This window comes from Polypterus senegalus, chromosome 5 (genome assembly GCF_016835505.1).
Source record: "Polypterus senegalus isolate Bchr_013 chromosome 5, ASM1683550v1, whole genome shotgun sequence".
Taxonomy (NCBI): Eukaryota; Metazoa; Chordata; class Cladistia; order Polypteriformes; family Polypteridae; genus Polypterus; species Polypterus senegalus.
Genome location: NC_053158.1, coordinates 195,954,890 through 195,982,735, shown reverse-complemented (window position 1 = coordinate 195,982,735; position 27,846 = coordinate 195,954,890). Strand labels below are relative to the sequence as shown.

Below are 27,846 nucleotides of genomic sequence, written 5' to 3'. Positions count from 1 at the left end.
CAGTAACCATCAGCGTGTTTTGATCCTCTTCACTCACTTTATGATAACTTTCACATTTCCAGCTCATCCAAAGGGCAGTCGATGCTTGCTGACTGCTTGGGTGGTGTGATGACAGCAGCACATCTTCAATTAAAAAATTCAATTAAGATTTATAGTAGCAAGGCAGGGGCAAAATCTTCATCTTAATGTTGATAATAAGTATAAATTGCTTAATAATTATAAAAAAAGAAGAAAAAAGGAGACCCACCTCCTCCAAAAAGACTTTGGCAGAGCACCTAATAATCACTTAACAGCCTGCTAACTTTTCTTAAGAGTTTACAGCCACCTAATTAAAAGTCTTCAAAAGGTTAAATGAAATAATTAGACACCATTATGATCTCTGTGCAGCTAAAGGTAGGGTGGTCTGTTGTTCAAAGGAAGCGAGAATTCCTTTCTCCTTTATATCTCCGCTGAAGTGGTGTAATGGATAGCAAATGCAGTGAGATGGCCAACGGCAAAATCGGAAAAGAGTCTTCCTGGGATGGCAGGCACTGCAAATGTTTTCCTTGGCCCTTCAAGTCACACCTTGTGTGTTTAATTAGCATTCAGCTGCAGCGGAGATGTTCTCATCACTGAAATGCAGACCCGCTTGTCTCATCTGGGGCTGCGATGTGTGCCTCAAGTAACACGGGGGCCATACTTTGCTTCATAAATGTTACAGTTAAGCTAAGGTTTTGTCCAAGCTCAAGTAAAGTTTTCTTTAATTTGTTATTTGTATTTATTGTAAAATATAATTCTGTATATTTTGTTATTGGTAATCTATCTATCTATCTATCTATCTATCTATCTATCTATCTATCTATCTATCTATCTATCATATAGTGATTTTCATATCTATCTATCTATCTATCTATCTATCTATCTATCTATCTATCTATCTATCTATCTATCTATTATATAGTGCCTTTCATATCTATCTATCTATCTATTATATAGTGCCTTTCATATCTATCTATCTATCTATCTATCATATAGTGATTTTCATATCTATCTATCTATCTATCTATCTATCTATCTATCTATCTATCTATCTATCTATCTATCTATCTATCTATCTATCATATATTGCCTTTCATATCTATCTATCTATCTATCTATCTATCTATCTATCTACCTATCTATCTATCTATTATATAGTGCCTTTCATATCTATCTATCTATCTATCTATTATATAGTGCCTTTCATATCTATCTATCTATCTATCTATCTATCTATCTATCTATCTATCTATCTATCTATCTATTATATAGTGCCTTTCATATCTATCTGTCTGTCTATCTATCTATTTTTGTGTTAATGTGTTTGTGTTTTAGTTATGTGCAGTGTCCCCATAAATAGAATATTAGTGGTGGGTCCACTATAACAATCAGTGTGAGGACCACCCCCTGTCTTTGTATCCAAGTTTGAGTCAGACCTTTAAAGTGAATGTATATTGTGAGCATTACTGGATTGTATGTTTTTTTTATTGCTGTGGGTTTACAGACTGGACGTGTTTGCCTTGTGTTGCCATTTTAGGTTTACCCATTAAGCCTATTTTGTTTTTGCTATTTATGTCCTAATGTTTCATTGTGCTGCTCTTCTTCTTCTTTTTTAATAAATACATCCTTCTTTTATACAGGTTTATTTTTTAAAATTAATTTTCCTTTTTTATGCAGGTTCTTCATTGGTCTCATCTTTTCATCAAGAGGTTTTAACAGTTTCTTTTCCCAGTATTTTGAACTTTAAAATCCACTTGCTCTTTTTTTGGGCCTGTGTGGGCTGAAACCTCCCTGTGGAGTTTAGGGATCAGGCTGCCTAGGATGAAGCCTATTTTGAGTGGGAATCTCGGTGAGTTCCTGGTCTGTTCTATGTGTTTTATTGCCTTATTACCCTTTTAAGCATTCTGTGCCACTCTATTCACTGTATGATTTGACTTATTGTTCTATTTTTAATACGTTTTCCTTAACTTACAAATAACACATATTACATTATAGATATTTTACAGATCAAAGAATCCTGTGGTAAAAAGTGATTTTTGATTGAATGTACAGTTATATTCAAATCAGTTTTTTGCGTGATACCATTTTGAATTTGGAGTTTTAATAGTTGCTTGCCATTGTTAGGATGAAAGAAATCTAAGAAAGTACAGGAAAGTAGATTGAGGTGGTATGGAGATATGATGAGGAGAAACACTGAATATGTGGGCAAAAGAGTGATGGGTTTAGAAGTACAGTGGAAGGGGAAGTGGAGGTGGATGGATAAAGTGAAAAATGATTTGATAGGAACTTGTCTGAATAAGGAGGAGATGTAGGATCTTTTTATCAGTTACTGGACAGCCAACTCTGGGAAGAGTCCTAGTGGTTCCAAACTTCTTCCAATTCACAATTATTATTACACACTAAACTTAATTGTTTTAAACCTTTGCCTTGATTTATACCTCACCACAACTTGATCACGGAGGTCTACAGAGAGTTCCTTGGACTTCGTGGTTTGCTTTTTGTTCTGACATGCTGTGTGAATTGTGAGACCTTCTACACACAGGTACACATGTGCCTTTCTAAATAATGTCCAATCAATTCTGGTGGCCACAGGTGAAGTCCGATCAAGCTCTAGAAACAATTTAAGGAAAATTAAAGCAAACAAGATGGACCTGACCACAATAAGGAGTGCCACTCAAAGGGAATGAGACATTTCCGTTTTTGATTTGTAATAAGTTTGCAAACCTTTCTGAAAACATGTTCACGTTTTGTCATTGTGGGTTATTGGGTGTAGATTGGTGGGTGAAACTAGAAAATGTATCCATTTAAAATGGAATCTACAACACAATTAAGTGTGCAGGCAGTGAAGGGGTCTGAATACTTTCTGAATCCCCTGTAGATGTATCCTTTGTTATGAGTGCAGGTTCATGATTTAGTCAGGTGGGAGCCAAGGCTGATTCATTCTGGTTTCTGCTCTTTTCCTACAGGGCTACATCACCAATGTCACTGATGAGAGTGTCCTTGATGCCCACTACAACGGAGGTACAACACCTTTTAACAACTAAACACCCCCATATAGACCAAGTATTTCTACTGTCAACTTTGGAAACTGATGACAAACATCCTTAACTCAAGAACACTGGAAATATATAGCTAAGTAAAATCAATGCTTGTGACAGTCAATGTGTCCCCATGGTGTGTGGCCCAGTCAGAAAAGACTTGTCATTGCAGAAAAGGAAAAAATGAAGATGCCACATATATGCTGAAATAGACTATCAAGAACAGACCATCTATAGAAAAGTTATTTTAAGCTGAAATGTGCAATTGATGTGTGGTAGCCACACGAACTACAGGAAATGAACTGACCAAAGAAAAAAAATGGAAACAACCACATCTCTTCTCTTTTTACAAACTGTCTTAACAGGGACCTTCTAACGAGAAGTTTAACATGCAGTTGAAAGTGTTTCAAGAGTATCTCAACCTTTGAAAGGGTGAACTGGGTGAAGGTTTACTAACGCCTGGGACCCCCAGAAGGCAGCACACCTTGTAAAGATAACACCAGGTCTGTGTTATGGTGCCAGTTGGGCATCCATGTGTTGTCCTTTCAGCCAAAGTGAGCTGACAGAGAGGCTACAGTAATTCAGTGTTGTGGGGTGAAATTTTGCATATAAGTTGATAAATATTTTGTATGTTTATTTGTAACTTATAACACTAATGTCTATTACTGATAAGAACAGCAATGGTTTTGATGGTTAAGAACCCCAAATTAGGACTGGGTCTCTTTGTAATTTTACGAGAGGGTTGGGTGAAGTGCCTCAAACCAGTGTGGTAAGTGATTCTCTGCAGGACTCTCTCAGTCAACCCCCACAGGAAAGCCAGGCTACCTAGCTGGCAAACATCAGCTGAACAAATGGTTTTGGGGGCAAGTGTGAAAGGTATTGTGTGCCCCATTGGTCTAAAGTTGCTTGAAGCCATTAAGTAGCATGACACCGTATTGGCTGTAGGGTTACCCCTCTCTCTCTCTCTCTCTCACACACCATCATCATGAAGGAGCATCTCACACACCATGAACTGAAAAGAACAACACAATGAAGAGCACAGCTCGGCAGCCATATTGAGACAAGCATGTGGCCTGATCTGAAGAGAGCTGACCAAAAATGAGGACTTAACTCGAGACATTTTAAGTAAAAATAAAGTCTGTGTGCCGCCTGAAACTACACATCAGCATTTACCAGGTTGTATGGTTGCCAGTATTCACTTGTACCTTGCTAATTGCTATTATTTATGAATATTATCAATAATACATTATTTAAAGTGTAACTTAACTCCCGCTTGTCTTTTACTACACCTAATTGCCTGAGGTTATAGATGTAGAAGGGAAGGTGGGGAGAAGTTACAGTATATACTACAATGCCTTATAAACAGTGGTAAGTTTGTGACATTTGAGGCATTCTGACAAAGGCTACACATTAATAATACAAAAGGGGAAAGTCGAGTAAAATAATACTCTACCAAGACCAAACATTCAGAAAACCAACTGCGGTGAGCAGAGAAGCATCTCAGAATGCACAGCACATCAAACCTTGAGGAGGATGGGCGACTACAGTAGAAGAGTACGCTTGGTTCCACTCCTGTCAGACAAGAACAGGAAGCTGAGGTGGCAGTGGGCACTAGTTTACCAAAACTGGAGAGTTGAAGACTGGAAAAATGTGTCCTGGTCTGATGAATCTCGATTTCTGTTAGACAGCACACAGATGGTGAGGTGTCAGAACTTGACTTGATGTTTTCTACCAAAACTTGATGTTTTCTTGAAGACTGGAAAAAGTGGATAGGACTGGCGAGCTTTGTTGGGCTGAATGGCTCGATGTTCTCGTCTGAGGCATTGTTCTAATGTTCTAATAAGAATTGTTCACCAAGAGCATGAATCCATGCATCCAAACAGCCTTGTGTCAACAGCCCAAGCTGCTGGTGGTGGTGGTGGGGGGGGGATGTTTACTTGTCACACTTTGGTCTCATTCATACCAATCAGTCATCCCTTGAATGTCACGGCCTGTTTGAGTATTGCTGCTGACCATGTGCATCTCTTCATGGCCCATATTCTAATGGCTACTTCCACCACGATAATGTGCCATGTCACAAAGCAAAAATCTTCTCAAACTGGTATCATGAACACGTCAATGAGTTTGCTGGACTTCCCAGTCACTGGATCAGAAATCAAATTGAACAACTCTGGGAAATGGAGCTGGAGAGCTGGAGACTCACAGCATGAAGGTGCACTACAACGGGGAAAAAAATGTGGTGTCAGAGATTTCAACTGTTAGTGCCAGACAGGCTGGCTTGAGTATTTCTGAAACTGCTGATCTCCTTGGATGTTCACACACAACAGCCTCTAGAGCTGACTTCAGAATGGAAAGAAAAACATCCAGTAAATGGCAGTTCTGTGGATGGATGTACTTTGTTGAAGATAGTGGTCATACTGGTTCAAGCAGACTGGTAACTCAGATAACAAAACTGTGGGGAGCAGAGAAACATCTCAGAATGCAGAAGATGTTGAACTTTAAGGTGGATGGGTTTCACAAACAGAAGATCCTGTTGGGTTCCACTCCTGTCAGCCAAAAACAGAGAGCAGAGGCTGCAGTGGGCACTGGCTCACCAAAACTCGACAGGTGAAGACTGGAAAAATAATGCCTGGTGTGATGAATCTCAATTTCTGTGAGGCACATACGAGGGGGAGTCAAGCTAAAGTTAGAAAATGGGATTTATCAGGAAATGAAATGCACCTTAACAAAACTGATCATGTCATTTCTCAATGTCATCTCCACCCGTCTCGATGCACTTGTGTCACCTGCCTGAAAGTGCCTGGAGTCCAGCAGAAGAAAACGTTTTGTCTTGTCCACGCCGCCACTCATGCACCGCTTTCTTCACGTCGTCATCTGTCTTGAATCGACCACCACCCAGATGTGGTTTTTTTTTAGTGGAGGATGTGGCAATACCTCAAACTTCAGTTTCTCCAGACAAGCCTTGGTGTTCTTAGCAGTGTGTAGGCAGGCGGGGGCATTGTCTTGCAGCAGAAGGACTCCTTGAGACAGCCGTCCCCACCGCTTGAATCGAATAGCAGGCTTTACATTGGTCTCCAGCAAGTCACAGTAACTTGCACTAGCGACTGGTGTACCCCTCGACATGTTGTGTTCGACAAGAAGTCGGGTGCGTGCGTGGTTGAGAGGACGAGACAAAGCCTTTTATTCTGCTGGAATCCAGGCACTTCCAGGCAGGGGGCAAAAGTGCACTGGGAAGGGTGGTCAAAAGTTTTGAGAATGACACAAATATTAATCTTCACAAAGTTTGCTGCCTCGGTTTTTATAATGGCAATTTGCATCTATTCCAGAATGTTCTGAAGATTGATCAGATGAATTGCATTTCATTCCAAAGTCCCTCTTTCCCAAGAAAATGAACTTAATCCCAAAAAAAATCATTTTCACTGCATGTCAGCCCTGCCACAAAAGGACCTGCTGATGTCATCTCAGTGATCCTCGAGTTAACACGGGTGAGAGTGTCGACGAGGACAAGGCTGGAGATCACTCTGTCATGCTGATTGAGTTACAACAGAGAGGTGAACAAGGCTTCAGGGCACCCAAGAAAGGCCAGCAAGTGCCAGAATTGTCTCCTAAAGTGGATTCAGCTGTGGGCACCACCAAGGAAGAGCTTGTTCAGGAATGGCAGCAGGCAGGTGTGAGTGAGGCAAAGACTTTTGGAGGATGGCCTGGTGGGTGTGAAGAAGGGCAGCAAAGAAGCCAAGAAAAACATCAGGGGCAGACTGATATTCTGCAAAAGGTACTGCTGGGGTCAAGTCATTGTCTCTGATGATTCCCTTTTCCGATTGTTTGGCGCATCTGGAAAAAAGAAAAGGTGAAGACCGCTGCCATCAGTCCTGTGTCATGCCAACAGTAAAGCATCCTGAGACCATTCATGTCAGCCAAGGCAGTGGGCTGATTCACAATGTTGCCTAAGAACATAGCCATGAATAAAGAATGGGACCAAAACATCCTCCGAGAGCAACTTCTCCCAACCATCCAAGAACAGTTTGGTGACCAAAAATGCCTTTTCCAGCATGATGGAGCACCGGGTCATAAGACATAAGTGAGAACTAAAACATCGACATTTGGGGTTCATGACCAGAAACTCCCCAGACCTTAATTCCATTGTGGTCAAGAGGCGGATAGACAAAGAAAAAAACCCAAATTCTGACAAACTCCAAGCATTGATTCTGCAAGAGTGGGCTGCCGTCAGTCAGGATTTGGCCCAGAAGTTGATTGACAGCCTGCCAGGGAGAATTACAGAGGTCTTGAAAAAGAAAGAAGGGCGGACACTGAAAATATTGACTCTGTGCATAAACTTAATGTAATTGTCGATAAAAGCGTTTGAAACTTATGAAATGCTTGTAATTCTATATCAGTATACGATAAAAAAGATCTAAAAACACTGAGGCAGCAATCTTTGTGAACACCAACACTTGGGTCATTCTCAAAACTATTGGCCACGACTATACATTGAGAAATGACATGATCAGTTTTGTTAAGGTTCATTCCATTTTCTAATAAATCCCATTTTCTAACTTTAGCTTGACTCAGAATTTGGTATCAACAGCATGAGTCCAGGTAAACAACCTGCCTTAGGTCAACAGTTCAGGCTAGTAGTGGTGGTGCAAGGGTATGGGGAACATTTTCTTGGCACACTTTGGGCCCACTAATACCAAACAATCATCACTTAAATGCCAGGGTCTATTTGATTATTATTGCTGACCGTGTGCATCACTTCATGGCCATAATTTACCCATCTTCCAAAGGTCCATTAGTAATGGATACCTTCCAGCATGACAATGCATCATGTCACAAAGCAAAAATGGTACTACGAACATGACAGTGAGTTTGATGGCCTTCCCAGTCACTGGATCAGAATCCATTAGGGCCCTTCTGGGGTGTGGTAGAGCGGGCATGAACATGCAGCCGACAAATCTGTAGAAACTGCAAAGTGCACTCATATCAGTATGGACCAGAATCTCAAAGTAGTGTTTCCAACATCTTGTGGAATCCATTCCGTGAAGAACTGATGCAGTTTTGATATCAAAAGGAGGCCCTCCCCAGTGTTAGTGCTCAGCGACTGCTTTTGTTTTATTTTTTTGTAAAGTATACAGGCAGCTGGCATCAGGGTGGAGCCACACTACATCTTGACTGGGGCGGCTGAGGTTCCGAGCCTGCTGGTCTGATACAGATAAGCTGAACATTGCCACATTCTCTGTCTGAAAGCCCTCCGACTTTACGTGGCTTTTCCTTAATCTTCTTATACCCACCAACCGAAATCAGACGCGTGCTGACTCAATGTTTAGGGCCAGGTTTGTCAACGTAGTCTTTCTCTTCATTTCACAATTTGAAAAACCTACCCTGGTGAATTTCCGCCAATTCAGGAAGTAAGAATAACTGAAAGAAAAAAAAAAAAAAAAAGAAAAGCCTGACGGGCTAAAGAACAGCCAGCAGCAGAGAAAGAGGAGCTGCAAGATCCCAGCCAATGTGCTTCATTTGACTATTAAGTTTGACTCAAGACGAGATCTCAAGGTAAGAGCTCCTCTAAAACGTCCGTCTGTAACTACTGTACTCTAAATGTTGGCATATTACATGTGAATGCTGTACCTCCACATATATAGCGTGTATAGCTCACGTCTCGTACAGGGTATCTGGAATTGACTTGGACTTCATTTTATGTAATCACTATTTAATCTTTATGATATGCTGCCAAATGTAAATATATTTAGAATAATTTAAAGCATTGCTTGTGATCTTATCATGTGCCTTAGGAGACATTTGTTACTTTAGCCTTAGTAGATTATAAGCAAATGACAAAAGTTCTCATTTCTGAGTTTAACTAAATTGCACTCTTCAGGGTATATATACACAGCATATATATATATATATATATATATATATATATATATATATATATATATATATATATATATATATATATATATCATATATACATGTATATGTACAAATATATATACAGCATATGAGTACATTCATAGAAATTTGATAATGTGCATACACACATACAGCTGTACATATACAGCATATGCACAATATATACATTTCTGCCTGTTATTTTATACTGTGCTTTAAGTTTATCAAGGAAGAAAAAACTGTCTTTTATTTCATTTCATTGTACTTTTTGTTTGCTTTTCGGTGTTATTCTAACGGACGCAAAAACAGGAAACTGAACTGTGGTTTTGAGCTATAAAATGTTGGTTCACAGTGGTGTATCACAACATGAGACTAAGGCGTTGGCACACAGCGACAAAGAAAAGAGGCTAATTACACGTTGTTCATTGCATTTCGTGGCTTATATAATACGTCGGCCGTGCTGATTGCCTATTCAACGATTTAAATAAGAAATGTCGCCAGACTCCCCCTCTTCGTGTGTATCGTAACACCCTGAAGCTTTGCCGAGAGAGGGTGTTCTAATCTGATGTCCGCCTCTTCACTGTCAGGCTCTTTGAGATTTCACAATCACGCGCCTTCAGATTTTTTTTTTTTTTCCTTATTGCTCTGTGCTTGCTGAAAAGAATTAAAGAACGTGTCTCCACACATCAGTGTGCTGAGAGCACACCTAATTTACCCTAACCCTTCACGGGCTGTTCCATTATGCAGTGGCAGCAGGTTTTCACTTTAACCAGTTTCTTAATTAGAACCCCATTTATCTACTAATAAAGCTAACTTTTTTTTGGGGGGGATGAACTTAGTTTTAGTTAATAATTCAGAAGCCTTAATTGCCTGTTTTAGTTTTGAATTGCTGCATTTGGTTTTTAATGGTCAGCTGTTTTCTCAACCAGCCGTCAGTTAGAGCATTAGAAAGATTTAGAGGAGACCAGGCCATTGGGCCCAACAAAGCACAAATCTTATCCACTATGATGGATGGCCGGGGATCGTGCCCTACCAGGAGACCTGGAGGAGCAGGAGACCAGGAGAAAGGTAATTTATACCCCAGGACATGAGAGGGCAGCCCCCCCGGGATGCACTGGAGCCACAGGCTTGGGGCTTAGAAGCTCCAACCTGTTGTGGTCCATGGCCACCATCAGGGGGTGCCTGGACAGCTCCAGAAACAAGATCTGCAGCACTTCCTCCACACCCGGTAGTGCTGCCTGAAGAGGACTTGGATCCACGGGCAGTGCTTCCACCACACCAGGAAATTGCTGCTGGAAGGCTAATCGGGAAGCACCTGGAGCACGTCTGGGTGCACTATAATTCAGGGAGCCGGAGTCGGATGGAAGAGGACGGAGCTTGCGAGAAGTGGAGTGGAAGCAGCAATAGAGAGAGAAGAAAGGACTGTGAGCATTAGTGCTGGTGGGTTGTGCACTGTGTGTGAAGTAAAGGACTGTGCAGTGAAAAACGATATAAATTGATTGTGCTTTTTGGAACATCTGGCTGTCTCAGTGTCTGTCTGTGTCCGAGCTTCTTTTACACCACTTAGTTATTCCCAATTAACATTAAGTGGAGTTTTGAAGGTCCCTGAATTTTCCTCCCACAGGGCAAACACATGCAGTTTAGAACATTAGAAGATTAGAGCAGTCTAGACAACAACAGGCCATTCAGCCCAGCAAAGGTCGCCAGTCCTATCCAGTTCCTCCAAATTAACATCAAGTCGAGTTTTGAAGGTCCCTGAAGTTTTCCTGTCCACTGCACTATTTGAACACTTACTCCCTGTGTCTGTGGTCCTCTGTAGGAAGAAAAATGTCCAAATATTAGCACCTAATAATGAGGCGTAAATGACAACACTACCTGTGTGCAGGTATTTATGTTCAAACTGTGTTTTGATATAAACAAGAGAGAGGGGAAGGACCACAAATTATATGCATGAAGTTCTCAGGAAATAAAAAGTATGTAGTTGTTGTCTTTGAAGTGTGAAACTAAGTTTCATTATCTGTTAGGCCTGGCTTCTAATTAACAAAGTTAGCTGAAATGAAAACCTGCTGCCACCGCAGACCTCCAGGAACGAAATTTGGGGACCCCTGCCCTAAAATGTGTGTTTACACCTTGCCCTCTTCAGGGCTGTTTTCTGCCTAACACCGGCTGTTGCTGCTAGCACCTGAATGTGTGTTTGTCTATGGAAATGTATTTGGCTCTTATTGTTATGAATTGTGCACTATGAGAATTTTATTTTCAAAAAATGTGGGTGTCTTAGCTGTTTTTTTTTTCCTCTACTGTCGTTCTTATGGTTTCCTCCAGTTATACACTTCCTGAATGTAATGGCTAATTACTCTGATTATTTTATTTGACAATTGGGCACCGCCATCACGTTATTATTACCATTACTACCAGTATGCGGCTCCTGGTTAACTCTTTTAGGGTGGATGTCGACTTTTGTCGACAAAAGGGGCTGAGGGCAGATAACAACTAAAGTCAACATCCTGAGGCAGAGGGCAATAAAAGTTGTAAATGTCGATATGTTATGGGTTGACCCTCTTGATGTAGAATCCCTTAATTGTGTAAGTAGCTCGGAGTGAACAACGTCTAGAATGGCATCGACATCAGGCGAGAGAGCAAAGCGAAGCTCATTTATTTATTTATTTATTTATCATTCTTGCTGAATCAAACTCTGACTTATCGAACTCCAATTTTAATACAACTGATCTGTTGATTGAAAACGAAAGTCAGGTACCTGCATCAGCTGATCGATCACCAGCTGATCGATCACCAACTGACACACCTACTGGCAGCATTCACCTGAAAGGACTACACAGACATTTGTCGAACTCCGATTTTGATGCAGACCATCTAGAAATTGAATATGAAAGTCAGGTACTTGCATCAGCTGATTGATTTCCAGCTGATCATACTGCTGCACACGCACGTGTAGCTGATGCACCTGCGGTAACGTTTACCCTGGGAGGACTACACAGATGTAGATCTCTGGGAGGCAAACTGGCAACTGGATTTGATGAAACGACACAGAGTGCTGGTGGACACTATGGATTACCAGCCACTCGACTACTTCAGGCTGTTTTATTCCAGTAGGTGCCTTTCAGCTTATGAGTGATGAGACAAACAGGATTGTAATAAGTACGTGAATTTACATGCTGTAGGGGCTCATGGAACATAAAACAGAGTGACAATTGTCATAAATAAGTATTTTATGTTGATTTATGTGTGACACCATAGCTTTGTGTACTTTTCAAAAAACTGAGTTTTTGGGAAAAATATTCAGCCCTGGGATAAAAGGGGAAAAAAAAAAAATAGCGAGTCCTTAAAGGGTGGCACGGTGGCACAGTGGTAGCGCTGCTGCCTTGCAGTTAGGAGACCTGGGCTTGCTTCTCGGGTCCTCCCTGCGTGGAGTTTGCACGTTCTCCCCTTGTCTGCGTGTTTCCTCCTGGTACTCCGGTTTCCTCCCACAGTCCAAAGACATGCAGGTTAGGTGGACTGGCGATCCTAAATTGTGCTTGGTGTGTGGGTGTGTGTGTGTGTGTGTGTGTGTGTGCCCTGCAGTGGGCTGGTACCCAGCCCAGGGATTGTCTCCTGCTTTGCGCCCTGTGTTGGCTGGGATTGGCTCCGGCAGACCCCCGTGACCCTGTAATTGGGATATAGTGGGTTGGATAATGGATGGATGGACAAGTCCTTAAAGAGTTATTATGGAAGTTACGTAGCACAACGCCACACCTTACATCATAGGCATGGCTCTTTACATCCGGCGTACACAGTCATACCAACTCTAACATGCGAAACGCATATTCTTTCTCGACTTTCAGGTTTCTGATTCTATCGTTTCTCTCTCTGATCCTGATATCTGGATTATGATTAGGTTTTGGTTCTTCGTTTCTGAATCATAGATGTTTCATCTCCTGGTTTTCTTCACACCTTTGGTAGGAATAGTTATTGTGTTATAATAACAATTATAAGCAATACATTTGTTATGGGAGCTGATATCAAAGATCTACTGTATTGTGAGAAGAAAGTACCAGATCAATGGAGAAATATTGAGATATTGCCTAGTATAAATAGAAGGAAGACATCCAGGACTGTGTAAATTATAGGGGTATAATGATAAACTGGACTGGACTGCCAATACTGATGCTGTGTGTAAGAAAGGACAGAGCCAACTATACTTCTTTAGAAGGCTGGCATCCTTCAACATCAGCAATAAGATACTGCAGATGTTCTAACAGACGGTTGTGGCGAGTGCCCTCTTCTACACAGGGGTGTGCTGGGGAGGCAGCATAAAGAAGAGGGACGCCTCACGCCTGGACAAACTGGTGAGGATGGCACGCTCTATTGTAGGCATGGAGCTGGACAGTTTGACATCCATGGCAGAGCAACGGGCACTGAGCAGGCTCCTGTCAATCATGGAGAATCCACTGCATCCACTGAACAGGATCATCTCCAGACGGATGAGCAGATTCAGTGACAGACTGCTGTCACCGTCCTGCTCCGCTGACAGACTGAGGAGACCCCACACTATGCAACTCTTCAATTCCACCTGGGGGGTAAACGTTAACATTATACAAAGTTATTGTCTGTTATACCTTCATTTTTATCACTCTTAAATTTAATATTGTTTTTTATTAGTATGTTGCTGCTGGAGTATGGGAATTTCCCCTTGAGATTAATAAAGTATCTATCTATCTATCTATCTATCTATCTATCTATCTATCTATCTATCTATCTATCTATAGAGTGCTTCTATCTATCTATCTATCTATCTATCTATCTATCTATCTATCTATCTATGCCCCTTTCCTATCTATCTATCTATCTATCTATCTATCTATCTATCTATCTATCTATCTATCTATCTATCTATCTATAAAGCTGATGTCACACACAATGAAAATATGGGAAAGGATAATGGGTGAAAGGCTGAGAAGAGAGACAGCAATAGGAGAAGAACAGCTTGGATTTACATGAGGAAAATGTATAACAGATGCGATTTTAGTCTTGAGACAGGTTATGGAAAAATATAGAGAGGAACTGAAAGGACTACACATGGTGGTTATGGATTTAGAGCAGTCCTAAAATGGAGTCCCCTAGCAAGAAGTGTGGAGTTGTATGAGAGAGAAGGGAGTACTGGAGAAGAATATAAGGATAGATAAGGATATATCTGAGGGTGCCAACACACAAATGAGAAGTAGCGATGGAATAACAGATGGATCTGCAGTTAAGATTTGGGTTACGTCAAAGATCATCGCTAAGCCCATATCTTTTTACTGTAGTTATGGATGATATTGTTAGGGGAATAGTAGATCAGATCCCATGGTGCATGCTGTTTGATGATGACATTGTGTAATATGGCACCACCAAGAATATTGAGGAAAGGAAACTGGAGCAGCGGAGAAGAGCTACACTCTTAAAAATAAAGGTGCCACAGAGGCTCTTCAGAGCGATGCCATAGGGGAACTATCTTTGTTTCTCAAAAGACCCATCCACATGAAGGTTCCAGAGAGAACCTTTATTTATTTAGATCTGTAAAAGGCTCCATACATTGAATAACCATGAATTGATTGTAGAGATTTGTGAAATACCAATGGGTCATGATTTTAAATGGGTTCTTGCTGCATACGTACAATAACTATAACTAAGTCCTGGTTTTCTTAATCTGTCAGTCTGCTAGGTAGCCTAATATGCAGAGAACCCTTTCATGAATGAAATGGTGCTCAGTCAAGCACTGGCACTACGAGGAACCACACAACCCAGTGAAGAGCCATGTAGTGCCATTAAAATAAACAGGGTTTTTAAGAGTGTTTGAAGGATATGAGCCTTAAGATTAGCATGAAAAAGACTTAAGGGACAATTGATAACAAGATGGGGAAATTAACCTCCAGGAGGGAATGGCTGAAAAGGGTGGAAAAGGTTAAATATCTAGGATCGACAATAACAGAGAATGGAGGGATGATGTATTAAAACAGGTCAAAACTTGTGCAATCAACTTTTTTTGTGTTTACTATGTCTTTCATGTAGACCACTTTTTAGAACCGTCTAGACGAGAACAGGCCATTCAGCCTAACAAAGTTTCCCAGTCCTATCCTCTTAATACCCCGACATTAACATCATGTCTATTTTAAAAAGTCCTACTGTCTACCACACTACTTGGTAGCTTATTCTATGTGTCTACAATCCTCTGTGTGAAGAAAAAATGTCTAACTATTGTGTAAAACATAATAATAGTCTCAATCCACTATACTAATTCCCTTCATAATTTTAAACACTTCAGTCAGGTCTCTTCTTAATCTCCATTTGATCATACTTTAAAGGCTCAGATCTTTCAATCTTTCTTCATCATTCATCCCCTGTAGCCCTGCAATCAGCCTAGTTGCTCTTCTTTGGACTTTTTCTAGTGCTGCTATGTCTTTAAGGACACCAAAACTGCCCCCAGGACTCCAGAAGAGGCCTCACCAGTGCTTTATGAAGCTTCAGCATAACCTCCATGGATTTGTACTCCACACATCAGGGCACTATATACACTGACATGCTGTTAGCCTTCTTAATGACTTCTGAACACTGTCTGGCAGTTGATAGTGTCGAGTCCACCATGACTCCTAAATGCGTCTCCTCAGGTGCAATTTCAAACTTCAGACCTCCCATTGTGTATTCAAACCTCACATTTTTACTTCCTATATGTAACACTTGACATTTACTGACAATTTCATCTGCCCAAATCCTGCATGCTGTCCAAGTTCCTATCTGATGATTCAACAGATTATAGATTATCTGCCAATCCACCCAACTTGGTATCATCTGCAAAACCTAACCAGCTTGTTATTTATATTTCAATTCAAATCATTTTATATATAAAAGTCTACACGTGGAAGTGTGTTTGTCTGTCCGGAAAGGGAGGTGAAGAGAGGTGGAGTCGGGGTAAGGGCTCCAACTCTGAGGATACACAAGCGAGTCGAGCACATCAGCAAAATGAAACCTCCGAAGAAAGACAGTCGCTCAGTCACTAATACAGAAGTGAAGCGAGTACATTGGCGAAACGAAACCTCTAAAGAAAGACAGCCGCTTAGCCACTAAAGCACAAGTGATGCGAGTACATCAGCAAAACGGTATCCCTTTTACTTTTCCTCTCGCTGCTAATATACAAGCAAGGTGAGCACGTCAGGAAAACGAAACCTCCAAAGAAAGGCAGTCGCTTAGCCGTTAATACAGAAGTGAAGCGAATACATTGGCAAAATGAAACCTCTGAAGAAAGACAGTCGCTTAGCCACTAAAGCACAAGTGATGCGAGTACATCAGCAAAACGGTATCCCTATTACTTTTCCTCTCGCCGCTAATACACAAGCAAGGTTAGCATGTCGGAAAAACGAAACCTCCAAAGAAAGATAGTCGCTTAGCTGCTAAAGCACAAGCGATGTGAGTACATCAGCAAAATGGTATCCCTTTTACTTTTCCTCTCGCTGCTAATACACAAGCAAGGTGAGCACGTCAGGAAAACGAAACCACCAAAGAAAGGCAGTCGCTTAGCCGTTAATACAGAAGTGAAGCGAATACATTGGCAAAACGAAATCTCTGAAGAAAGACAGTCGCTTAGCTACTAAAGCACAATCGATGCAAGTACATCAGCAAAACGGTATCCCTATTACTTTTCCTCTCACTGCTAACACACAAGTGAGGCCAGCAGGTCGACAAAATGAAACCTCCAAAGAAAGATAAAGTCGCTTAGCCACTAAAACAGAAGCGATGCAAGTACATCAGCAAAATGGTATCCCTTTTACCTTTCCTCTCGCCGCTAATATACAAGCAAGGCAATCACATCGGCAAAATGAAGCCGCCGAAGAAAGACAAAGTCGCTTAGCCACTAATGCACAAGCGATGTGAGCACGTCGGCAAAACAAAACCACCTAGGAGAGAGATGCCCAGAGTAATTCCTTTCAATTACCTGACATCTCTACATTTCAATTTCAATAGTTTTTAGAACCCCGGGCTTTTTACAGCACATGGGCTTACACAGCTAGTTTATATATATTAAAAACATCAGCGGCCTTACCTCTGACCTCTGTGGGAAATTACTTCTAACTCACTTTGTAGGAATCTGTTTCTGTTTTGTGTTGATCAGTGTCAAAAAAGGCAAACTAAACCCACTGTGATTCAATGTCCCATAACAATAAACTGTGAAAACTTCCATGAGGTGAATATTTTCAAATGACGCCGCACAACACACAACCCACTGTTAAATGTCAAGTGACCGTCACAGTGATTGTACAGGTGGATTAAAAAGAAAATAATACAGAAGGTTTAAACATTTAAAGCCATGCCAAAAAAGACTGTATTTCTTATGACGATGCCATTTTGAATGCAGATCTTTGTAGAATAAGGAATACTTGATCTCTTGTCACACTGGCTTTGCTTTACTCGAAGAACAAAAGAAATCTGGTTAATTAAATTAAACAAAAACCTGCAGCCTCAGTGGACCCCCAGAACTGAGCACGAAAGCCGCCAGTCGAGGTCAAGCAGGTATTGCAACATTTCCTTTTCCTCTGTCAACATGGCTGATTGAGTCATTTTATACAAGTGTGGTGTTCAGGGTAGGTGAAGTAACCTGCAGCTTTAGCAGAGCAACAGCAGATAAGACAAATGAATAAATCTTTGGGGACAGCATGGTGGCAGAGGGACGACTGTTGCTGCCTCATGAATCCAGGGTCCTGGGTCTGAAATGCTCATCTGGGTGTTGTATATGTGAAGCCTGCATGTTCTTCCTGTGTCTCTGAGGGGTTTTCTCCCACATCTTCAAAGGCTCTGTGTGAGTGTAAGCCTGGGTGGGCTATGCGAAGGAGTGGGCTGAATCCTGCTTTGTACCCATGATGCAATCTGTCACCACCTCACCCCTGAATGTTCTGTTACAGAATTTGTTGGTACCCTTCGACAAAAAACAAAAACCCACAATTGTCACTGAAATAAATAAATGGCACCCATCAATTGTTTACTCTGTATTTACCAAAAATCAGCCTTTGCTTTAGAGTTTTAATTCAACAGAACATTTCAAATAATGACACAAATGAAAAGGGCGTGGACAAAAATGATGGGACCCTTAACCTCGTTTTTTTGTTGTACAACCTTTCATAGTTTGCAGTCACTACACACAAGTGATTCCTGGAGCTCACCATGAGATGTCTGCACCTGTCCACAGGTCATTAGGCTGCTCCAGGGGGGACAGGTTTGAAGGGGTCTTCTCCAGACGACATGTTTCAGTTCTTTTCAGAGAAGTTCAATTGGATTCAAATCAGGGCTCATAGAAGGCCCACTTCAGAAAGTCCAATGTTGTTTTCTTAGCCATTCTTGAATGCTTTTTTATGTGTGTTTTGGCTCCTTATCTTGTTGGAGGATCTATGACCTGCGGCTGAGACAGACCTTTATAACGTACTGGGCAGGATGTTCCACTCCAGAATGTCTCGATAGTCTTACGATTTCATTGTTTCCTGCAAAGACTTGAGGTGCACTGTACCAGACACAGCAGAGTAGCCCCAAAAACTAAGCAAACCTTCTCCAGGTTTTACAATAGGTCCTGTGATCTTTTCTGTGAAAGCTTCGTTTTTATCATCTGTGGACATAGAGCTGATCTGACTTGCTAAATTCCAGTCTGACATTGTTTTATGGAGTCCTCCTGGGTTTTCTTCCATTGATCCCACTGTCACTCAAAAGTGATGGATGGTGCGATCAGACACTGATGGACCTCGATCATGGAGTTCAGCTTGCATCTCTTTGGGACTTGTCCAGAGCTTTTTGTCTGCCACTCTCACTATCCTTCTGTCCATTCTGGGGGTGATTTTCCTCTTGCAGCCAGGGAGATGAGCAACAGTCCCATGGACCTTAAAAGTCTTAATAATCTTTGAAACTGTTGTCACAGGAACATCAAGCTGCTTGTTAATGGTCATCTAGCCTTTGCTTTTCATATGATTGTCTATCATTTTTTTCTGATCTCTTCAGACAACTCTGTCCTTTACTTTCTCTGGTCCATGTTCAGTGTGGGACACACAATGACACCAAATAAACAGCAGAGTGATCTGACTGATTGCACAATTGGAGACATGTGTGATACAAATTCAAGAAAGCAGCAAATTTCAAGAAATCACTCCAATCCAATTACTTAGGATCTTTTCTAGAGGTACCAATAAATGTGTCCAGGCCATGTTAGAAGATCTTTATAGAATAAGGAATACTTGATTTCTTCTCACATTTGCTTTGCTTTACTTGATGACATGTCAAAAGCACGAAGGCACACAGGGGATTTACTTTTATTTCATCACTTATCAGGAGTCATAGAGCACCTTTTGAGCAGTAAATGAGGCAACAAATTTGTCCACATCTATAAATCAGGAATTGGGAATCTATACTAATAAAAGGCAAAGCCCTCACTCACTCACTCACTCACTCACTCACTCACTCACTCACTCACTCATCACTAATTCTCCAAGTTCCCGTGTAGGCAGAAGGCTGAAATTTGGCAGGCTCATTCCTTACAGCTTACTTACAATAGTTGGGCAGGTTTCATTTCGAAATTCTATGCGTAACGGTCGTAACGGTCATAACGGTCGATAACGTCCGCCATGTTGAACTTTCTTATTCATGGCCCCATCTTCACGAAATTTGGTAGGCGGCTTCCCTGCGCTAACTGAAATCAATGTACGTACTTATTTCAGTGGTATGACGCCACTGTCAGCCGCCATATTGAACTTTCCAATGTCACTAATTCTCCAACTTCCCGTGTAGGTAGAAGGCTGAAATTTGGTACTTATTTCGGTGGTATAATGCCACTGTCGGCCGCCATATTGAACATTTCAACAGTCTTTGTTACTTATGGGCCCATCTTCAAGAAATTTGGTACGTGGGTTCCCAACGCTAACTGAATCCTACTTACTGTACGTACATATATACGTCCATAGCTTGCAGCTCGGTCACCGTGTGAGGCGCCATTGGGTCCCCCATCCCAATGCCTCCCACGTTGTTGGCTGCCTGCCTAAATAAGGCCGTCCATCGCTCCAGTCTCTACATTCCCTTCCTTGCTTTGCCACGGGATTCACAACTCCCTGCTGATAACTGCAGCCTTTTTATTTAATCCACGGCTTCTCGGCTGTTTTATTGTTCATTTATTACAATTATAGTTATTGTGTAGGTATTTTAGACTTACTTTACATTGTTAAGGTACCCATTTCCTTTATCATTCCAACCCCCATTACCATGTCTATAGAGGTGATCACTATTGATCAAAGAACTGTCACTTACCGAGTGGTTTCCATGCCCGGAGATGGCACCTGCCTTTTCTATTCTCTTTGTTATATATTGCACGGCCATATCAGGCTCACTCTTGATATCCGGAGGAACATTCTGTCTTATGTATTGAATGACTGGGACAGGTTCAAGGTGTGGACTGATGACGGTACAGGAGATAATTATACTACACAGGAGCACTAGAAGAGTGAAATGCTTAAGCCCTTCACCTATGCATCTGCATGTGAGTTGATGGCTGCCACTGAATTGTTGTCGCTTTCAAGTGTACCGAAATGGCCAAATATTTTACACCTTTCGACAACCGCCAATGCTTCTTAAACATCTTAGATTGACAGGTGACGATTTCAGTAGTGGACACTTTGATGTTTATGAATGTTTAAACTCTCAAAAGCTGGATGTGAAGTTATCGATGAAACTGGTTGTATACTTACAACGCTTGACAGATGCCGAATGTCACTTCAACACAAGTCCTACAAATACTGTCGTAATTGAAACAAACCATGAAACTCAAACCGATTATGACAGCAGCAATCCAAGCTGTGAGATTTGAGGCAAGATTACTGTTCACATGGCCAACTGTACGTTAAATGCTCAAGAGTAAGCTCAGCGCACAGCTTGTTCATATTACAACCGGAGGGCCGAACTCACAATGTGGTATACAAAGAGATCCTTAACAAATAATTATTGGTATATTTTCCCTCAGTCTAAAAAGGTTTAATTTTCTTCTTAATAAAAATTTTAAGGCAGTACTTCGCCGCTGCGAAGCGCGGGTATTTTGCTATTAATTATAAACATCACCTGCTTTTAAATTACTGGCGTCACCACTGAGACATTGTCTAACTAACCTGACCATTATTATCCATATTTGTTAATATTTGGTGGCCTGTGTTGTCACGACTAAAAATAACTGCCTGCTTCGCCCCCTGATCGACTGCATTTTGTTGATTGATGAAAATAAATGATTAACACTTCCATTTTTGAAAGCATTCTTTGTTTACAGCATTTTTTCACACCTGCCTAAAACTTTTGCACAGTACTGTATATACTGTATATAAAACTGCTCAAAAAAATTAAAGGAACACTTTGAAAACACATCAGATCTCAATGGGAAAAAGAAATCCTCCTGGATATCTGTACTGATATAGACTGGGTAATGTGTTAGGAATGAAAGGATGCCACATCGTTTGATGGAAATGAAAATGATCAACCTACAGAGCCCTGAATTCAAAGACACCCCAAAAATCAGAGTGAAAAAATTATGTGGCAGGCTAGTCCATTTTGCCAAAATTTAATTGCAGCAACTCCAAATTGTACGCAGCACTTTGTATGGCCCCTGTGTTCTTGTATACATGCCTGACAACATCGGTGCATGCTTCTAATGAGATGACAGATGGTGTTGTGGGGATCTCCTCCCAGATCTGGACCAGGGCATCACTGAGCTCCTGGACAGTCTGAGGTGCAACCTGGTGGCATTGGATGGACCAAAACATAATGTCCCAGAGGTGTTCTATTGGATTTAGGTCAGGAAAGTGTGGTGGCCAGTCAATGGTATCAATTCCTTCATCCTCCAGGAACTGCCTGCATACTCTCACCACATGAGGCCAGGAATTGTCGTGCACCAGGAGCCACTGTACCAGCATAGGGTCTGACAATGGGTCCAAGGATTTCATCCTGATACCTAATGGCAGCCAAGGTGCCTTTGTCAAGCCTGTAGCGGTCTGTGTGACCCTCCATGGATATGCCTCCCCAGACAATCATTAACCCACCACCAAACTGCTCATGCTGAATGATGTTACAGGCAGCATAATGTTCTCCATGGCTTCTCCAGACCCTTTCACTTCTGTCACGTGCTCAGGGTGAACCTGCTCTCATCTGTAAAAAGCACAGGGCACCAGTGGTGCATCTGCCAATTCTGGTATTCTATGGCGAATGCCAATCGAGCTGCATGCTGCTGGGCAGTGAGCTCAGGGCCCATTAGAGGACATGGGGCCCTTGGGTCACCCTCATGAAGTCTTTCTGGTTGTTTGGTCAGAGACATTCACACCAGTGGCCTGCTGGAGGTCATTTTGTAGGGCTCTGGCAGTGCTCATCCTGTTCCTCCTTGCCCAAAGGAGCAGATACTGGTCCTGCTGATGGGTTATGGACCTTCTATGGCCCTCTCCAGCTCTCCTAGAGTAACTGCTTGTCTCCTAGAATCTCCTCCATGCCCTTGAGACTGTGCAGGGAGACACAGCAAACCTTCTGGCAATGACACGTATTGATGTGCCATCCTGGAGAAGTTGGACTACCTGTGCAACCTCTGTAGGGTCCAGGTATCACCTCATGCTACCAGTAGTGACACTGACTGTAGCCAAATGCAAAACTAGTGAAGAAACAGTCAGAAAAGATGAGGAGGGAAAAATGTCAGTGGCCTCCACCTGTTAAACCATTCCTGTTTTGGGGTCATCTCATTGTTGCCCCTCTAGTGCATCTGTTGTTAATTTCATTAACACCACAGCAGCTGAAACTGATTAACAACCCCTCTGCTACTTAACTGACCAGATTAATATCCCATAAGTTTCATTGACTTTATGCTATACTCTGATTAAAAGTGTTCCTTTAATTCTTTTGAGCAGTATATATATATATATATATATATATATATATATATATATATATATATATATATATATATATATATATATATATATATATATATATATATATACAGGGTGATGCAGGGAAACAATACATTTTCAACTGACATTCAATGCACAAATAAACACATTACAAAATACATTTAATGATGAGATGTGTTGTACAGGATATGTAAATTACTGATGGTAATTAATATTCATTCGATATTCATTTTATGATTTAAGAAAACATTATGAAGGTGTTGTCCATTTCTCCATACACATTCTGACAGCCTGTTGTGGAAATTCTGCATTGCTTGACATAACGTCTCAAGAGAAATGCCTGCGATTTCCTCTTCAATCCTCCTTTTAGTTTAGCAATGGTTGCAGGACGTGTGCAGTACACTTAGTTAACAAGATGTCCCCACAGAAAAAAATCACAAACAGTGAGATCTGGGGATCTCGGAGGCCATGGAATGTCACAGTTTTATGATCGTCCAATATCAGTTATCGGGCAGAATGTGAAGTGGCTCCACTTGGGGACTTCATTTTGAAGACTGAGCCCATTTCTTCGAAATTACGCACCCCTGTTATAATTACATGAGCAGACAGGACACAATCATGATGTCCTAACTGGTAATAATGCTGAAATTCCCTTTGCGCAGCAGTCACCATTCTTATAAAAGGCTTTCACAGCGAACGCTCATTGCGCACCACTCCACTGCTCCATTATAACTAATGGCAAGGGGTTTGAAACGAGGTCACATTGGTCCCAAACAACTGCCGACGCCTCAGGGTCGCCAACACTTGGTTCCAAAATTTCTTGTTTTCCTGTGCCACCCTGTACATGAATACAGTGCCATGTGCAGACTAAGCAAATGGTGAAATTGCAGAAAAAAATAAACAGTAGATTACAAAATAGATCAAATTATAAATAACTGCTATTTTAAAAATCAATGTATTCTGAAAGCATCAAAATAAATCAAAAAGGGAAGTCTAGGAGGTCAAGTTACTAGAAGTTAGAGCTGAAACCATACCAAGCAAATGAGCAAAATAAGTCTTTGAGCTCAGTGTGAGCCTTTGGGCCAGAGGAGCTGCACACACAGACATAGTCAGGTCACCATGGAGCTGGGTGGCCATTAAAATGAGACTTGTGTATGTAAGGGCTTGTTGAGGTCAGTAAAGCAGTGACCAGATATAATGAGGGTGGTCAAAATGTGAATGTTGATCACAGCAGTCCACCAGCAATGCCAATGACGTCTAACTAGGGTAGGGCATACCGAAGCTCCTTCTCTTGTTGTCCTCAGCTCCTATCATGGCTCCGTCTCCTGGTGCTGCCTTGAATGGCGTAGTAAGTATGATCTAAGTACCTTCAGCAAGTGGTGGGTTCTGTTTAGCTAAAGAGTGCTCGGTCAGACACTGAATGAAAGCAAGACCAGATGGCAGATGAGGTTTCACTCTTTGCATAAGTACATTTGGCAAGAGTTAAGATTCTCGTTGAAATCAGAATGTTTTATATTATGATTTATTTGGTGTTTTATATTTGTAATTAATTCAGACCACTTTGCAGGGATCTGCTTTCATGTTGAGTCTTTTCATCAGTGTCAAGAAAGCCAAATTAACTCCACTGATGTATAACAATAAAAAATGAAAACGTCCGAGGACACTCTTCATGTGCAGTATTTGTTGCTATGATTGAATGTTCAGTAACATGACCTGTGGGTAGAAACTTTCCCTGAAGCCACTGGTGCGACAGCCAATGGTCATATACTGTTTTCTCAGACCAATCCCAAGAATTAGTCTTACTGCTGTTCCCTGCATAGTCCTTTCTGTATAAATGCCAATGGAGGCTCTGATTCGGGCTCTTGAGAGACTGAGCAAGGAGTCTGAGGCTTACGAGTGTCTTGGATAAAAAACAAAATCCAGGCCTTTAATGACCTATTGGGCACAGCCATCAGCAGTGTGTCTGTCTGTAGAAAGAGTGTCAACCTCGTCGAGAGGTTTACTTACCTTGGTAGTGACATTCATGTTTCTGGTGACTCTTCCTACTAAGTCAGTAGATGGATTGGGAGTCCTGGTGCTTCCTGTCTTGCTATATGGTTGCGAGACATGGACGCTATCCAGTGACCTGAGGTGAAGACAGGACTCCTTTGGTACTGTGTCACTCCGGAGAATCCTTGGGTACCTCTGGTCTGACTTTGTGTCAAATGATCAGTTACTCTCGGAAGTCCCAAATGAGGCACATTACTTACATTGTGAGGGAGTGCCAGTTACGGCACTATGTGGCGCGATTCCCCGAGGGTGGTTCAGCTTGTAGGGTACTCAATGCTGAGGACTCAAGCAGCTGGACCAAGCCAAGGGAACACCCACGTAACACCTGAACTCATTTCCGGAGTGTGGGACTGGAGCATGTGTCTGACCTGGGGGGGTTGCCAACCAGGATCCTGAGTTGTTTCGTCGTGTGGTGTGTGTGACAACATGCTGTACTAATGCATACTCCCCGACCTGACCTAACCTGACCTGTATAAACATGAGTTTCATCCATGTGCTCCAGTTTCCACCACATATAGTTTAGAACATTAGAACACTCTAGACGAGAACAGGCTATTGAGCCCAACAAAGCTTGCCAGTCCTGCCCACTTAATACAGTGGAACCTTGGTTTGCGATCATAACTCGTTCCAGAACCGTAAGAAATAATGGAAACTCAGATCATTCATTTCACAACCCACAAATATTTATATAAAAATGATTAATACAAAATCTTCATTCAAACTAACAGAATCACTGCTATCTGTTGGTTCACATGAATCTTTTTCTTTTTTTTAAGAAGGAGACCTATCTAACGACAGTTGCTTTTGCTTGAAGAGTCACTGCACTTGGACACAAAATTTAAAAAATGCTTTACGCACTGTAGGGTTTCTAAACTCTTGTGGGATTCCAGCCAACGGGACAACACGCGAACGTCCCGAAGCAACCACATGCTCCCAGCGCTGCAAAAGATCACAGTCATGCTATAAGCGCCTGTCATCGATGGGTGATGTAAGGCACATTATAAATGCCAGGGCACAGAATTACTTGGCCTTGCCCCGACCCTACCGGATTGCTGTATCTGTGTATAGGAGAGCGGTAGATCCCGCTACAATAAATAACCGTGCTGTTCGTGTTTCACGCTGAATAAAGCTGGTGTTGCTAAAGTACTGAGACTCAGCCTCGTGTTTTGGGGTGCATGACAGGGACTCGCACATTACAGCACACACACACACACGTGGTCACCATGTTCTAGTAAACAGTATACGCTCGTACGGATGTTGACGATACGAGTGAGGCATGCAGACTGAGACCGAGAATGGGAGACGATTACCCACAATCCCCACGTGACGCTCAGCGGACAAAGCGTATACCTACTACTCATTTTGCAAGACCTCACTCGTTTATCAAGTCAAAATTTATTAAAAATCTTAGCTCGTCTTGCAAAACACTCGCAAACTAAGTTACTCGCAATCCAAGGTTTCACTGTACTTCTAAAATAAAATCAAGTCAGGTTCTGAAGGTCTCTAAAGTCCAACTGTGTTTGCCATACTAATTGGTCACTTACAGTAATCCATGTGTCTGTGGTTCTCTGTGTGAAGAAAAACTTTCTAATGTTTGTGGGAAATTTACCCTGACCAAGTTTCCAACTGTGTCCCCGTGTTCTTGACGAACTCATTTTAAAGTAGCCGTAACATAAAGTACCTGAAAAGGCTCCGCTTGGTGTTGCTAAACTGGCACTAATGTCTGCATGTGTGTGTGTTTTCACTCTCTGATGGACTGGCACCCTGTCCACGGGTTTGTCCTGTTTTGCTCCAGGTGTCCTGGATAAGCAGGTTAAGAAAGTTAAACGGACACGTTTCTGTAAGCTCAGACATCCACAGCTCTTAACATTTTGCCTGTGAGTCAAATAATCAGCAGACACAAGTCATAGCAAAAATGACCTCCGCCTGCATTCTGAAACCATGTTTTCCATTGCAGGATTGTGGAAAGCAGAAGCCTGTCTCAGCAGTCTTAATTGCAAGGCTAAAAACAATTGGGGGTCACATGTCAATCGGTGTGATGCCAGGGTTGAGCCAGGGACATTGATAGTCATAAACTGAGATGGACAAGTGTGCAGCATTAACCTCCTCTTCTGAAAATGGCGTGTGGAGTGGAGTACTTTCAAGTGTTAGTAGATATGGCCAAAGAGGATAGGTGTTGCCAATAGCCAGCCATCCACTGCCTTGGAATAGATTTCTGAATTTGCTCAGATAAATGCATCGTGGGTAATTTCAGGCCACTTTGCCATGTGTCTGTGAAGAGCCCTAGATGACTGCATGTTAAATGCGGGTGTACGTAAGCTGCAAAAGGTCACGCGTATGGATTAGCATGGCTGACCAATCCACCATTCCACCAGATATTGGCAATTGTGTGGAACCTGATGTGCCTTTCAGGAGAGGATGGACATGATATGTAGCTGTTTGTGTGGCAAAGAAGAAGTCTGCAGACTCATTTATATTACAATGCAATACTCAATTACAATACAGTACAATACAATTTATTTTTGTAGAGCCCAGAATCACACAAGGAGTGTCGCAAAGGGCTTTTCACAAACCCCCAGCTTTGATTCTCTAAGCAGACAAGGAAAAACTCCCAAAAAACCTTTGTAGGGAAGAAATGAAAGAAACCTTTGGAAAGGCAACTCAAAGAGAGACCCCATTCCAGGTAGGTGGACATGCAATGGGTGTCAAAAAAAAGGGGGGTAAATAGAATACGATACGCAGAACAGAACACAAGTCATGCGCAATACAATATATAGTGCAATAGAAAGAAATATTACAAGTACAGAGCAGAATTCAACAGTTGATGATTAGTCACATAATACGATTCGGATTTGTTCAGAGTCCTGGAGACCTCGGCCATCAAGCTGCCTCCCCCTATTGGCCATTCCACAGCTGAGTCA

The 27,846-nt window shown here is 41.8% G+C and overlaps 1 protein-coding gene across 1 annotated transcript in view; it reads left to right on the top strand.

Annotated features, from left to right (window-relative positions):
* Positions 1–8,222: 8,222 nt before the first annotated feature.
* LOC120529776 (amyloid beta (A4) precursor protein-binding, family B, member 1 interacting protein) overlaps positions 8,223–27,846 on the top strand; it is a 175,019-nt gene continuing 155,395 nt past the window's right edge. The window contains 1 exon segment of the mRNA XM_039753910.1: positions 8,223–8,606. The gene's annotated coding sequence lies outside the window, so the exon portion shown is untranslated.